General features: G+C 42.1%; 1 non-coding gene across 1 annotated transcript; it reads right to left on the bottom strand.

Annotated features, from left to right (window-relative positions):
- Window positions 1-10,832: 10,832 nt before the first annotated feature.
- On the bottom strand, window positions 10,833-10,936 carry LOC127741714 (small nucleolar RNA R71). The gene has a single exon (XR_008002919.1). It is a non-coding gene; the product is annotated as a small nucleolar RNA R71 (small nucleolar RNA).
- Between the last annotated feature and the right edge of the window lie 5,327 nt (window positions 10,937-16,263).

The raw sequence follows: 16,263 nt of genomic DNA on the forward strand, positions 1-16,263 counted from the left end.
TTTAAGCTAACCAAAGATTCAAATTGGGGTATATAATTGTTTTTCCGCTTAAGGCTAGTAATGTGGTAAATTATAGAACAAATGGGATTTAAAGGCTCAAAGTGACTAACAAAGGTAATTGAGAGGGTAGGCTTAATTTGGATAAGTGAGCTAAACAATTAATGGCCTCAATCATATGCAGCATATAAATATATTAAACATTGGACATATAGGATGGAACTAAATATAGGTTATAATCATAGAGAATTAAACACACAAGAATAAAACAAATATGGTTAAATAATGTAACCATGCATAAAGGCTCAATTCTCACAGGTTGTGTGTTCTTTAGCTTTAAAAATCATGTTCCAAATACAACTTCAAGCAAATTTAACATAAGAGTTTTAATTAAAATTAGTGAAATTTTGTTCCAAAGATAGAACATGCATGCAACTAATCTATTACTATGCAATTTATCCTATTCTACAAAAGAAAGAAAAACTAACTAAAGATCCCGATTTATTGGTGTTTAGGGAAGAAAAATTACCTCCGGGAGTCAGGTGCTGACTGACCTCCCCACACTTAAGGATTTGCACCGTCCTCGGTGCCATCTGTCAGGAACAGTGGTGTGCTGGTGGCAGTGTCTCCACAGTCGGGACCATCGTGGCCCCCTGTGCTGGTGAAAAAAGTGGAGTCTGGAGTGCCTGGATCGTCATTGGGTCTGTGATTGCCTGTAAGTAGCTCCTTGAAGTGTTTGAAACGGCGTTGGTTGCGGCGCTCTCAGAGCTTTGCTTTCTTTTCTTGTTTGTCCAACCGCTTCAGTATTTGATGCAGCAACTAACTAGTAGATGGTGGAGGAACTGCAGCATCCTCTGTGGACTGGCTGGTAGTGGCAGGTTGTGGCCTAAGATATCTCCCGTTAGGGACATACTGATCATCCCGTGGAAGAATGGCTTTGGTGTCTCCAGCTCTGTAGGATACTCTGGCTGCTGAGATAAGATCAGAGACCAAGGCGAGGAAAGGTAGGTTGCCCGCGATCTGCACATGTTCCATAGCATTTTGGATATGTCTTGGTAAATTAAGAGGCTGGTCTGTGAGGATGCACCATAGTAGAACGACCATGTTTGCGGTGAAGGAGGACTCGAGTACTCTGAAAGACGTAATGGGACATGATCTGCGCCCATACGTGAGCCTCTAAGGTAAGTGCGGAAGCCGAGATTCCCTTAGGACGGGAACGATGGTATCCGAAGATCCATTTGCTGCCAGGTTGAGCGATAACTCTGAGAACAGCGTCCCAATCAAAGGTGTACGCCTGGCGTTTGATGGTGGGTTTCCGAAAAGCGTCTAATCCTTCTGGAGCAGGGGGGAAATCTAAGGCTTGCTGAATGGCCTCTTCTATAATGGGGACTTGCTTCTGTCGTAAATAAACTGACTGCAGAGTCGGCAGGTGGAAGTTGGAGTAGAACTCAATAACCCAAGAAAGATTAACCTGTCGTGGCTGTCTCTGTAAGAATCCCCAATGTCTTTGTGAAATTTGTGGCTCAACCAATTCAGCAATACGAGGCGGAAGGATAAGAAGGTGTTCATTGTTGTAATTTCGAGCTGCCAGAATAGGAAACATCTGCTCACAATAGCGATTTGGAAATCGTGCAGTGTCCTTTGCTGGGAAGGCTCTCTCCTTTTCATCAACCTTGATAATCCTTTTAATTCTTTTTGTTGAGGGCTTGACTGCAGTTGAAGAAGGCTCTGCCACTAATGCTATCTTTGTTCCATTCCTTGCGGTGAGTTTAGGGGTAGCTTTCTCTTTGCCTTTCTTGGTGGCCATTCTGAAAAAGAGAAGAGAAAGTAAGTTAAATCCAAAGAGATAGAGCAAGGAAAGGGGATTGAATGAGTGATAATCAGTGCACGATAAAGATGAATGAAGTAAACACATGGTCATGACAACATGTGAAAAGAACAATAAAGGGAATAGAATAAGTGCACGATAGGGAAGTAGATGCAAGATGTTTATTGGCATGCCGGCAAGGGCATGAGTAGCATAGATCAAGCATCACTTCGTAACAAACTATCACGTTTGTATTGACAATTAAATTCAATTAATAAAATAGTAAAGGGAATTTGTGAAAAGCAGGCATTGAATAGTAGAATAGAATAATGTAGAAAAGTGCATGATGCCATACTAGCGTTTTTCACAAACACATAGCATGCATGATAATTAATCCAATAAAAATAATAAATTGAACTTGCAAGCAACCCTTTAAAAATATAATTGCCAAACAATGTTGCAACAATCCATAATGACCAAATAAATTTTCAACACCAATAAAAAGGAAAGAAAAAGAAAACATGCAATGAAAGTAAAAAGAAAGAGAAAGGAAGAAGAAAACATAAATAAAGAAGAATAATAGAAAAGTAAAGAGGGAAGAAGAAAAGAAAAACCTTGATAATGGTGGTGAGAGAGAGAAAAAGTAGAAGGTGACAATGAGGGAGGAAGGAAGAAGGGGGGAAAGAAAGAAAGAAGGAGGGAAAAGAAAAAATAGGATTTGGGGAAGAGAAAGATAAGATATTAGGCAAATTAGGATTAGCTGTCCGGCACAATTGACGCGGACGCGTGAGTAACACGTTCGCGCGAATGCGCATAAAGTGAATCGACGCGGACGAGTGACACCTGTTATGCTACTGGCGCGAGGCTCTCTTTTCGAATTTTTATTTTTGCCAAATTTCGAGTGACGCGATCGCGTGGGTCACGCGATCGCGTGAGTGGCCATTAGAAGGATATGACGCGGACGCGTAAGCCATGCGTCCCCGTGGGAAGAATTTGTGCGTTCAGCACCGATCCATCACCACTCTAGCACAACTTTCGGTCGTGCACCCATTTTACGTCGAATTCCAGGGCACGCGGCCGCGTGAGTGATGCGGACGCGTGGGAGGCTAATTTTTGCATATGACGCGGTCGCGTGTGATGATATGTGCCAAAGGCACGCCTCCAGCCACGCTATCGCGTGACTCTCTGTTCAATTCTCTTTTCTCCGATCCACCTGCGACGCGGACACGTCAACGGTGCAGTCACGTCGCGTAAAGATTTTTTTTTATGCAAATGCAGTATGCAGATGAGGTGTGCGATAAAGGCAGTAGTATGGAGAAGAGTTATAGATGAGGGAAGAGAAGGAGAAGAAGAGGAATGATCATACCGTGGTGGGTTGTCTCCCACCTAGCACTTTGCTTTAACGTCCTTAAGTTGGACGCTTCAGTAGCTCAGTTTTCAGTTGCGAGTGGATCCTCCAAGAGGAAGATCTTTAACTCCTTGTTTTTCGTCGACTTCTCACCATGGTAGAGCTTCAAACGATGTCCATTAACCTTGATGAGTTCAGAGCTTGAAGGGTGACTTAGATGAGAAACTCCGTATGGCTCAGCCCTCTCGACTCTATATGGACCTTCCCACCTTGATCGCAGTTTGCCTGGCACGAGCCTCAGTCTAGAGTTGTAAAGAAGGACCAAATCCCCAGGTTGGAACTCCTTTCTCTTGATGTGTTGATCATGTACAACCTTCATTTTCTCCTTGTACAGTCTTGAGTTCTCATAAGCTTCTAGGCGAAGGCTCTCAAATTCTTGCAACTGCAACTTCCTCTCAGCTCCGGCTTTCTCAAATCCTATGTTGCATTCCTTTACTGCCCAAAAAGCTTTGTGCTCCACCTCAACTGGAAGGTGACAAGCCTTTCCGTAGACTAATCGGAAAGGACTCATCCCAGTGGGTGTCTTGTATGCTGTTCTGTATGCCCAGAGTGCATCTTGTAGTCTGGTGCTCCAGTCTCTTCTATGAGGTTTGACTATCTTCTGTAAAATGCACTTTATCTCTCTATTAGACACCTCGGCTTGCCCATTAGTCTGAGGATGGTAGGCTGTTGCTATTTTATGAATGATCCCATGCTTTTTCAATAATCCTGTTAGTCTCCTGTTACAAAAATGGGTGCCTTGATCGCTCACGATTGCTCGTGGTGATCCAAAGCGACAGATAATGTGGTTTCTATGAAAGGAAACAACAGTGTTAGCATCATCAGTACGGGTAGGAATCGCTTCCACCCATTTAGAAACATAGTCTACAGCTAACAATATATAAAGGTGGCCATTCGAATTTGGAAATGGACCCATGAAGTCAATGCCCCAGACATCAAAAATTTCACAGAAAAGCATAGTTTGTTGAGGCATTTCATTCCTCTGGGATATATTACTAAACCTCTGGCATGGGAGACAAGATTTACAAAATTCAACAGCGTCTTTAAAAAGGGTGGGCCACCAGAATCCACAGTCTAAGATTTTTCTAGCTGTTTTTTGAGGGCCAAAATGTCCTCCACTCTCAGATGAGTGACAGGCCTCTAAAATGGACTGGAATTCTGATTGAGGCATACACCTTCTAATTATCTGGTTAGCGCCACATCTCCATAAATATGGGTCATCCCATATATAATATTTAGACTCGCTTTTCAGCTTGTCTCTTTGGTGCTTAGTAAAGTGTGGAGGAAAAGTATGGCTAACTAGATAATTAGCTACAGGTGCATACCAAGGGATTACCTCAGATACTGCTTGTAGGTTATCAAATGGAAAATTATCAGCTATAGGAGTGCAGTCATCCTTAATGTGTTCAAGGCGACTTAAGTGGTCTGCCACTAGATTCTGGGTACCACTCCTATCCTTTATTTCTAAATCAAATTCTTGTAGCAGCAGTATCCAATGTATAAGCCTTGGTTTGGATTCCTTTTTAGCTAATAAATACTTTAGAGCTACGTATCTGAGTACACTACTACCTTCGTACCAAGTAAATAGGCTCAGAATTTATCCAAAGCAAAAACAATAGCAAGAAGCTCTTTCTCAGTAGTAGTGTAATTGGACTAAGCGGCGTCTAAAGTTTTAGACGTATAAGCAATAACAAAAGGGTCCTTACCTACACGCTGAGCCAGCGCTGCTCCTACTGCATGGTTGGAAGCATCGCACATGATTTCGAATGGCTGGCTCCAGTCCGGTCCTCTCACAATTGGAGCTTGAGTCAAGGCGGTTTTCAGCTTATCAAACTCTTGTTTGCAATCCTCACTGAACTCGAACTCGATATCCTTCTGTAGTAACTTGGAAAGGAGAAGTGCTACCTTACTAAAGTCCTTAATGAATCTTTGGTAAAAACCTGCATGGCCAAGGAATGAACGGACTTCCCTCACATAAGAGGGGTAAGGCAAACTAGAAATAACATCCACCTTTGCTGGATCTACAGAAATGCCACAATTAGATACAACATGTCCCAGTACGATTCCTTGTTTGACCATAAAATGACATTTTGCAAAATTCAATACAAGGTTTGTACTGACACATCTATCTAATACCCTAGATAAACTATCCAAGAAAAGGTTAAAAGAATCACCATAAACGCTAAAATCATCCATAAAAACCTCCATACAGTCCTTAATAAGATCAGAAAAAAGACTTATCATGCACCTTTGGAAGGTAGCTGGTGCATTGCACAGGTCAAAGGGCATTCTCTTGTAAGCATAAGTCCCAAAAGGACATGTAAAGGTAGTCTTTTCCTGATCATCAGGATCTATATGAATCTGGAAATAGCCTGTGTAACCATCTAAAAAGCAATAATGTGATTTACCTGACAGGCGATCCAGCATTTGATCAATGAATGGAAGAGGGTAGTGATCCTTACGAGTAGATTGGTTGAGACACCTGTAATCAATGCAGACCCTCCAGGCGTTCTGTACTCTGGTTTCTATGAGCTCTCCATGCTCATTCTTTACTGTAGTGACTCCAGACTTCTTGGGCACCACTTGTACTGGGCTCACCCATTCACTGTCTGAGATGGGGTAGATAATACTGCCTCTAATAGTCTGGTCACTTACTTCTTGACAACCTCTAAAATAGTGGGGTTCAATCTTCTTTGGGGTTGACGAATAGGTCTTGCTCCTTCCTCTAAAAATATTCTGTGCTTACAAACTTGAGGGTTGATGCCTACTATGTCTGCTAAACTCCACCCAATTGCTTTCTTGTTCTTTCTTAGCACACTAAGTAACTGCTCTTCTTGCTGAGAAGTGAGGTCCTGTACAATGATAACTGGAAACTTCTGCTTGTCCTCGAGGTAAGCATATTTGAGGTGTGGAGGGAGAGGTTTCAATTTTAACTTCTGTTCATAGTCTGGCTCTGGATTATCTGGAACTGGTGGCAGTGGTAGAGTGCCTGTATTGTCCTCGGAATTCCCCACACTTGGACCTTGTCCTATGTACTTATCTTCAAACTCTTCCTGGTGAACTTCAGTTACGGTTTCATCTATGATGTCACACTGGAAGATAGAACGATCTTCTGGAGGGTGCTTCATAACTCCATTCAGATTGAAGCTTACTACTCGGCCGTCTATTTCAAAAGAGTATGTGCCTGTAAAAGCATCTAATTTGAACTTCGAGGTCTTCAAGAAAGGTCTTCTGAGTAGGATTGATGATGGCTTCTCTGAGTCATGTTGGGGCATCTCCAGGATGTAAAAATCAATAGGGAAAGTGAGACCTTTGATTCCCAGTAATACATCTTCAGCAACTCCAGCCACTGTAATAATACTTTTATCTGCTAACACAAAACGAGCTGCCGACCTTTTTAAGGGAGGGAGCCTCAAAACATCATACACAGATAAAAGCATTATACTAACACATGCTCCTAGATCACACATGCAGTCAGAAAATATCGCGCCTCCAATTGTACAGTTAACCATGCATGGGCCTGGGTTACTACATTTTTCAGGTATATTTCCCATTAAAGCAGATATAGAACTACCTAAAGGAATAGTTTCTAATTCATTAATTTTATCTCTATGTATGCATAAATCCTTTAGAAACTTTGCGTATTTAGGTACCTGTTGAATGACATCAAAAAGGGGAACAGTTACCTCAACCTTTTTAAAGATTTCTACCATTTTAGGATCATGTTCCAACTGCTTCCTGGGCTTCTTTGCAAGTTGTGGAAATGGAATAGGAACGGCGTCCTCTATAATGTCTGCGCCCTTTGGTGCTTCTTCCTATGATTTGGCATCTTCTTCTTCAGCCATGTCTTGTATGCTCTTCTCTTATTCAACATCTTCTATTTCCACTACCTCTTCAGCTGAGGCGTGTTCAGGTGGGTTTGGCTCTTCCTGATTCCTCTCTTGCAATGTGGTTCCGGACCTTAAGGTGATGGCATTAATACCACCCTTTGGATTGGGTAATGGTTGAGAGGGGAGTCCATCAGAGCTTGAGGACTGGTTGTTGGATTTGGTCAGTGATCCAACTTGTGAGACAAGGGTTTGTAAAGTAGAAGTCAAAACATTCAGAGTTGCATTAAAATTATTTTCCATAGCCTGTTGCCTCCGATCAATGGTTTGTAGTAACTCATCATTAGGGGATGAAGAGGGATAAGATATCTGAGAGGTTTGCTGAGAATTTTGAGGCTGTCTGAGACGAGGTGCTCTATAGGCCTGATTCTGATTCTGCTACCTGAAGTTGTTATTGTTATTCCACCTCTGATTTTCATTGTTATCTCTGCCTCCTCTGTTATGATTGTCCCTCCAACCCTGGTTAGAATTGTCTCTCCAGCCTTGGTTAGAGTTATCCTGCCATCCATAGTTATAGTTGCCACCTTGATTGTACCCTTGATTGGGGCAGTCACGAAAGTTATGAGTGGCTGCTACAGTGTTGTCTTCCGGTTGGAGTTGCGGGCATTCGTCGGTATAGTGACTGTAATATACACAAATTCCACATACTCTTTGTGGATCCAACTGCTGGTTGTGCTGTGGTGTAGATGGCTGAACTTGCTGTGGTTGTTGATTTAGCTGTATCTGCTTCAGCAAGTTAGTCATTTCACATAAGCTCTGAGCTATAGCAGCAGTCTCTTTACTAGTGGATACCTCTGCAACAGCTCTTGACCGACCTTGTTTCTGTCTATGATTTCTGGTAGATTCGGCCAAGTCACTGATCAATTGCCATGCTTCTTCTGTAGTCTTGTACTTTTTCATAGACCCATTGCTAGCACCTTCCAATGTGGTTCTATCTCGAGATTTCAAGCCTTGTGTAAAGTAACCGAGCAACACTATCTTGTCAATCATATGGTGCGGACATGCTTTCAGAAGATTATTGAAGCGTTCCAAGTATTCATAGAGGGTCTCAGATTCATCCTGAACGATCATGGACATGTCTTTCCTCAGTTAATCGGCAACTTCAGCTGGAAAGAATTTCTCCAAAAATTCTCTTCTAAGTGTATCCCAGTTGGATACAGTTGTTCCGGGTTGAGCGTAGTACCACTCTCTTGCCTTTCCCTCAAGGGAGAATGGGAAGGCTTTTAACAGAATGGAGATTTCATCAGTGCCATTACGCTTGACAGTAGAACAAGCAGACTGAAAATCCCTTAGGTGTTTGATAGGCTCTTGAGCAGGTAAGCCATGAAACTTGGGCACCAAGTTGATTAGTGAAGACTTTATTTCAAAATCTACAGCTACTGCTAGGTGGTGTGCCTGGAATGGTTGGAGCATAAAATCAGGGGCTCCTTCCTCCTGGGTAGTGACTCTCCTAGGCGCTGCCATGTCGCCTACATGTAAATCAACTGGATCAGTAGAGAGGGAGCTTGTTTCTTTCTTAGATGACAGTTCAAGTTCGTCCTCAAAGAGGAGTCGCCGACGCCGAGCTTTCCTTATACGTGAAATAGTTCTCTCAATCTCAGGGTCAAATATTGGCAAGCTTGGATCAGGAAGTGAACGCATCATTTAACGAAAGAAACGTACAGCTCATAGTGACATAATAAAAAGAAAAAAATTGCAATTAAAATAAATACCAATCAATAAATTAGCACACTGTTGCAACTCCCCGGCAACGGCGCAAAAAATTGACGTGGCGGAAATTGGCAAGTTAAGAATTTATTAAAAGGGACACGTTGCAAGTACAGTCCATAACCAGCCGAAAATCCACTTATCAATTTAAAAGGGGTTGTCACAATATTGAAAATTAAAATACTGGGAGTAAGAATCCCAGGTCATCTCCCAACGAGTTGCAGAGAGATGTGCTATTTCATCATTTGGGTGTTTTCAAAAATGGTTAGTTGATAAACAGAAAATTAAATTAGAGAATTTAATTGATTTTAAATAAAGGCCTTGACTGGGGGTAGATTAGTTGGAAGCCCTATTCTTGTTGAAATACTCTCAAGATTAATTGATAATTGGAAGTTACTCTGCTTAGTTAACCCTTACTAGGTAAAGGAAAGTCAAGCAAGTTGAAAATCTGTTTCTAGTCATAAGTCCCAATCTTCTCCCTTGGGAAGGACTAGAGTTAATGATTAGAGGGTGATTCAACAATAAACCCAATTATAATTTTTCTCTTGAGTAGTTCAACTCGAGGGTTCCTTTCAATCATCCCCCAATCAAGTCATGGAACTACTCACTCATCATAATTATAAAATTCACAGAATTAATGGTGAAAATAAAAGAAGACATGATAAACAATAATAAAAGGATTAATTGAAAATAAAAATAGTCTATATTAATAACTGGTAAAAAATAAGCCAAAGTCAACTCTAGAGGGATTAAGAATATGGAAGAATAAATATAAAAAGTAAATAACAAAATAAGATGACTAGTACCGGAGGTAGACTTTTTTCAAAAACTAAAGCCAAAATCTTCCAATGCTAATTATGAATGCTCAAGTGAGTGAAAAACCTAGGGGAGGAGTAAATCCAGATCTAAAACTAAAAATTATGCAGAATGAATTGTGTCTCTCGTTTCTGCATGTTTCCTGACTCTAGTCTGTAATTTTGGGCCGAAAACTGGGTTGAAATCCGTCCCAGAAACTCTGCCAGCAACTTTTGAAATTCTGCAGATCGCGCACGTCACGCGGACGCGTCATTCACGCGGACGCGTCATTCGGCGCTTTTCTTTTCCATGCGGGCGCGTCATCCATACCTCCGCGTCGCTTCTGCTTTTCCATTCCGCTCGTCCGGGTCACTCATGCGGCCGCGTCACTGCGAAGTTGGAAGTTCACTAGATTAGGCATTTTCTTTTTATTGTTTAATTTGCCTAGTCATTTACTCTTAATTTCAATTAATTTTCTTCCTCATCCCCTATCCCCTCATTTTTTTTTGTTTTCTTTGAATTTACTTACAATTCTGCTCACTAACCCACTAACTGTTTGATAATTTGCACTACTCACACTAACAATCACTCTAACAAGAATAATCACTTTGTTTTTTTTCTTGCTGTGTGCTCTGTTAGTTTTATGACATGGAGACGAAGCGGAGCTTCAACTTCCTTTGATTCCGAACCTGAGAGGACCCTCCATAGATTAAGGAGGGAAGCAAGAGGGAAAAGAGTTGTTGGTGCTGAGGAAGAGGAAGAGTACTTTGAAACAAACATGGAGGAGAACTTGGAAAACAACCATGAAGAAGAAGCTCACAACCAAGCCAGAGAAGGCCCTGTGAATCATGCTGGGCAAGAAAGGAGAGTTCTAGACTCTTACATCAATCAAAACCCAGGAAATTGTGGAAGTAGCATCCAAAAGCCCACCATACATGCCAACAACTTTGAATTAAAACCCCAGCTCATCACCCTTGTTCAGAACAACTGTTCATTCGGAGGAAGTGCCCAAGAAGACCCCAATCAACATCTAACCACCTTCCTAAGAATATGTGACACTGTGAAGTCTAATGGTGTTCATCCGGATGTCTATAGATTGCTTTTGTTCCCTTTCTCACTCAGGGACAAAGCATCTAGGTGGCTAGAATTCTTCCCAAAGGAGAGCTTAACAAATTGGGAGGACATGGTAAACAGGTTTTTGGCAAGATTATACCCTCCTCAAAGAATTAATAGGCTGAGAGCTGAGGTACAAACTTTCAGGCAACAAGATGGTGAACCTCTCTATGAGGCATGGGAGAGGTTTAAGGACTTAACAAGAAGATGCCCACCAGACATGTTCAATGAATGGGTTCAACTGCACATTTTCTATGAAGGTCTTTATTATGAGTCAAAGATGGCCGTAGGCCATTCATCAGGGGGCTCTCTAAACAAGAAGAAAACCATTGAAGAAGCCATAGATGTCATTGAGACTGTCGCTGAGAATGACTACTTCTATGCTTCTGAAAGAAGCAACACTCGAGAGTAATGGAGCTGAACCACATGGATGCATTGCTGGCTCAAAATAAGATGATCACCAAGAAGCTAGCAGATCTTACCAAGAAGGTGGAAGAAAATCAAGTCACAGCAGTCATCACCTCATCACCAGCTCAAGAAGGAGTGAATGTAGGAGAAGAAGGTGACTAAAAACAAGGCAACTATGTTGGAAACTCACCCAGACAGACACATGATCCATACTCCAAAACTTATAATTCTGGTTGGAGAAACCACCCTAACTTTGGGTGGGGAAATCAAGAAGACCAAGGCCAAGACCAGAGACGCCAGAACCACAATCCCAACAACAATGCAACTCACCAACATACCTCACAGAGATCCTATCAACACCCACCTTATCACCCTTCTCAACCTCCTAACCTCAACCCACCATCACCAACCAAAGATAGATTGTCCAAAATTGAGACTCTACTTGAAAGCATATGCAAGGAAATTCAAGAAAGTAAAGCTTTTCGGGAAGAAGTGTGATCCAATATGCAGAATCAAGACGCTGCCATCAAGAAACTTGAAACACAAATTGGCTATTTATCCAAGCAAGCCCCAGGCCACAACATTCACAGCAACATTAATTTAACTCCAAGGGAGGAGTGTCAGGCTATCACCCTAAAAAATGGGAAGGAATTGAGGGAGACCTACAAGAAACCACAAGAGAAGAACTCGGATGAAAAAGAAAAAGGACAAGAGGAAATGTAAGTCTCCACCTCTAAGTCACATCAAGAGGAAGAAGTACTGAAACCATGCTTCCCGAAAGCCCCATATCCCCAACAATTAAAGAAGAAGGGAGAGGACAACCAATTCTCAAGGTTTTTGGAAATCTTCAAGAAACTACATATCAACATACCTTTTGCTAAAGCAATAGAGCAAATGCCGCTCTATGCAAAATTCTTGAAGGAGTTGATGACCAAGAAGAGAAGCTGGAAGAACAACGAAATTGTGGTACTCACCGAAGAATGCAGTGCCATCATCCAGCACAAACTGTCCCAGAAATTGAAGGATCCTGGGAGTTTCCAAATCCCTTGTATCATAGGGGAAGTCACAGTGGAGAAGGATTTATGTGACCTAGGAGCTAGCATAAATCTGATGTCCTTAGCAATAATGCAGAAAATGAGGATTGAGGAGGCCAAACCAACAAGAATGGCCCTGCAACTAGCAGACCGATCATTCAAGTTTCCTCACGGAATAGTAGAAGACTTGTTGGTGAAGGTGGGAGACTTTATCTTTCCACCAGACTTCGTAGTATTGGACATGGAGGAAGGAGCCAAGACCTCTATCATCTTGGGAAGGCCATTCTTAGCCACTGCTGGAGCCATCATTGATGTTCAAAAGGGTGAACTTGTCCTTAGACTACATGAGGAGAAAACGATATTCAATGTGTTCAAAGCCACGAGTTACCCACAAGACTTATTGGGAGAATGTATGAGGCTGGACTCGGGGGATGCTGTGGTGCAAGATGATGAGCGGATATTTTATACGCTTTTTGGGGGTATTTTCATGTAGTTTTTAGTATGTTCTAGTTAGTTTTTAGTATATTTTTTGTAGTTTTTAAGCAAAATTCATATTTCTGGACTTTACTATGAGTTTGTGTGTTTTTCTGTGGTTTCAGGTATTTTCTGGCTGAAATTGAGGGATCTGAGCAAAAATCTGATTTAGGCAGAAAAAGGACTGCTGATGTTGTTGGATTCTGACCTCCCTGCACTCGGAATGGATTTTTTGGAGCTACAAGAGTTCAATTGGCGCGCTCTTAATTGGGTTGGAAAGTAGACATCCAGGGCTTTTCAGCAATATATAATACTCCATACTTTTCTCGAAGATAAACGACATAAACTGGCATTTAACGCCAGTTCCATATTCCATTCTGGCATTAAACACCAGAAACAGGTTACAAGTTGGAGTTAAACGCCCAAAACAGGTTACAACCTGGTGTCTAACTCCAGAAACAGCCTATGCACGTGTAAAGCTCTAAGCTCAGCCCCAGCACATACCAAGTGGGCTCCAGAAGTAGATTTCTGCACTATCTATCTCAGTTTAATCATTTTCTGAAAACCTAGGTTACTAGTTTGGTATTTAAACAACTTTTAGAGATTTATTTTGTACCTGATGACATTTTAGATCTGAACTTTGTATTTTTGACGGCATGAGTCTCTAAACTCCATTGTTGGGGGTGAGGAGCTCTGCTGTGTCTCGATGAACTAATGCAATTATTTCTGTTTTTCATTCAAACACGCTTGTTTCTATCTAAGATATTCATTCGCACTTCAATATGATGAATGTGATGATCCGTGACACTTATCACCATTCTCAACTATGAACGCGTGCCTGACAACCACCTCCGTTCTACATTAGATTGAATGAGTATCTCTTGGATTTCTTAATCAGAATCTTCGTGGTATAAGCTAGAATCCATTGGTAGCATTCTTAAGAATCCAGAAAGTCTAAAATTTGTCTGTGGTATTCTGAGTAGGATTCAGGGATCGAATGACTGTGACGAGCTTTAAACTCACAAGGGTTGGGCATAGTGACAGACGCAAAAGGATCAATGGATCCTATTCCAGCATGAGTGAGAACCGACAGATGATTAGCTGTGCGGTGACAGCGCACCTGGACCATTTTCACTGAGAGGACGGATGGTAACTGTTCTGGGGGTTTATCTGAAACTGTAGGTCAATCTCGGATGAGATCTTCTGTGCTGGTCGGGGCTGTTGTGTCCGACTTGGTGATGGTGCTGATCCTTCGTCCCCAAAGGGTGGGGGTTACCTGCAAGGGACTCCGATGCTTAAGTTAGCAAGGGTCTTAAGCAGGTATTGAGTAGAATCAGAGTATGAGTTATACGTGGGTGCTCCAGCATATTTATAATAGTGTAGAGTGACCTTCTTAGATAAGATAAGTTAGTTATCTTATCTTTATCTTTTATCTTTTGAGTGAGGTCATCTTATCTTCAAGGAAACCGCCTTTATCTCTACGGGCTTGGGCTGCCCTTGGATTTGGGACGTGTTCCTCTGTTTGGGCCATTTATTGGGCTTTCCTGTGACTTGGCCAAGCTCTTTGAGAAGAGGTCGGGTCGTCCTGACCTGAAGAGGTCGGTCGCTTTGTCTGTAGAACATCCCGGGTCAGAGAGCTCGACCCAGGGTATGAACAGTGCCCCTACTCGAGCTCGGTCTTTATTTGGAGGTAGAGTCTTAGTTTTTAGGACTTCAAACCTTCTCGGGTGAAACCGAACTCGAGCATTTTGTCGACTTTATCTTTGTAGCTTTTTCTGGGACTTCACTCTGTCATTGCCTCCAAAGGATTCCCCTGTTTTTGTGTGCTTAAGGTCGCATTTGTTCGAGTTGCTTCCTTTTTGTCCGAACTTGCTTTTTCGGGTTAGTAACCCGTTTCCTTTTCTTTGTAGGATTAGTTGGCCATGTCATCTCGCAAAAATATTGTCGAGGCGTCCTCTAAGGTACCTGAGGGGATGTCCGAGTGGTTAGACTCCCTAGTGTTGCTGTGTGTATCCCTAACTAATGCAGAATTCTGCACAGAGATTAGAAAACACCATCGGATCTGTAGTAGTGAGAATCAGGAACGCAACTATGAGTTGGTGGAACCCGATTCTGATGACAGGGTCTGTTTTCCTACTTCGATCCAGGGAGAGCGTCCTTTCTTTTATGCATACGATTTCTTCTTTAGCCAGATAGATATTACCCTTCCTTTTACTTCCTTTGAGACCGACTTGTTGTGGTCTTGCAACGTGGCCCCATTTCAGCTTCATTTGAATTCTTGGGGCTTTATCAAGATTTTTCAGATGGTTTGTCATGAGTTTGGCGTTAAACCCTCTTTAACCCTTTTTCTGTATCTCTTTGTGTTGACCAAGCCTGGGACTACCAAAAAGAAAGCTTCTTGGATTTCTTTTAGGTCGGCCCTGGGACATAAAGTCTTCTCCACATATGATGAGTCTTTCCACGATTTTAAGAATTATTTTTTCAAGATCCGAGCTGTTGAAGGAGCTCGTCCTTTCTTCCTGGATGAGAATGGGGAGCCTCGTTTTCCTTTAGAGTGGCATAGGAATGTAGTTGTGTCTAGGTATACCTGGGAGACGTTAGACGAGGTCGAGCAGGCCTTTGTTGCTACTTTAGAGGATATTTGGGGGGAGCCTCCTCATCTTGAGACCAAGAAGTTTCTGGGGGATCCATCCTTGATTCGCGATGTGCTGAGTATTTTATAAACTGTACTCACTGAAGGTCTTTAAGAAGGCGAGGAAGGCTACTGCGGCTCAGAACGTCCTGGTCAAAGTGACCGGGGAAGGGTCCTCCCAAGTTTTGTCGAAGCCGTCTGTCCCGAACTCTCCTAGGCCAAAAACTTGTTGACCTTCTGTGTCTGTTGACTTTTCTTTTCCTATTGGTCCTTTGCTGCTCTCCATTGGCTTCTTTGTAGTGTCATTGTTGCTTATCAATGTTTTCCCACTTCTTAACTGCACAGCCTTGCACTCTTCCTTAGGATTGGGAATTGTGTCACTTGGCAAGGAACTTGATGGCTTCTCTATTGCAAATTGTTTATAGAGCTAGCCAATTTTCCTCTCCACATTCTTTATGGAGGCTTCTTGATTCTTAGCTATCATCTCTTGGTGCTTCCACATTTTTTCTATCAAAGCTTCTAGGTTGGTGATTCTTTATGATTTTGGTGATGCTTGTGGTTGGTTGTGAGATGTGGGTGGTGGATGGTAAGAGTTTTGGTTGGTGGACTGGTTATGGGCTGGATAATGGTTAGAGTTAGGGTAAGTGTTTTGTGGTTTTCTGAATGAATTTTGGTTGTTATTTTGCTGGTTATTCCTTGAGTTGTTTTGGTTTGTGTTTCTTTGCCATGGCTGTTGGCTTTGCTTATGGTTATCTCCCCACCTAAGGTTGGGGTGGTTCTTCCAGGAAGGCTTGTAAGTATCGCCATAGACCTCATTCTGTCCAAAACTTTGGTTATGCATGTACTGTACTTGCTCCTGTTGCTGTTCTTCTTGGTTCTCTTCATTTTGCACCCATGTAGTTGATGATTGGCTTGTATTCACAGCTGCTACTTGAAGACTGTCAATTCTCTTGGCCATTTACTCAAATTGTTGTTGAATTTGTTGTTGTATCATCTTGTTT

Source organism: Arachis duranensis, chromosome 9 (assembly GCF_000817695.3).
Source record: "Arachis duranensis cultivar V14167 chromosome 9, aradu.V14167.gnm2.J7QH, whole genome shotgun sequence".
Lineage (NCBI taxonomy): Eukaryota > Viridiplantae > Streptophyta > Magnoliopsida > Fabales > Fabaceae > Arachis > Arachis duranensis.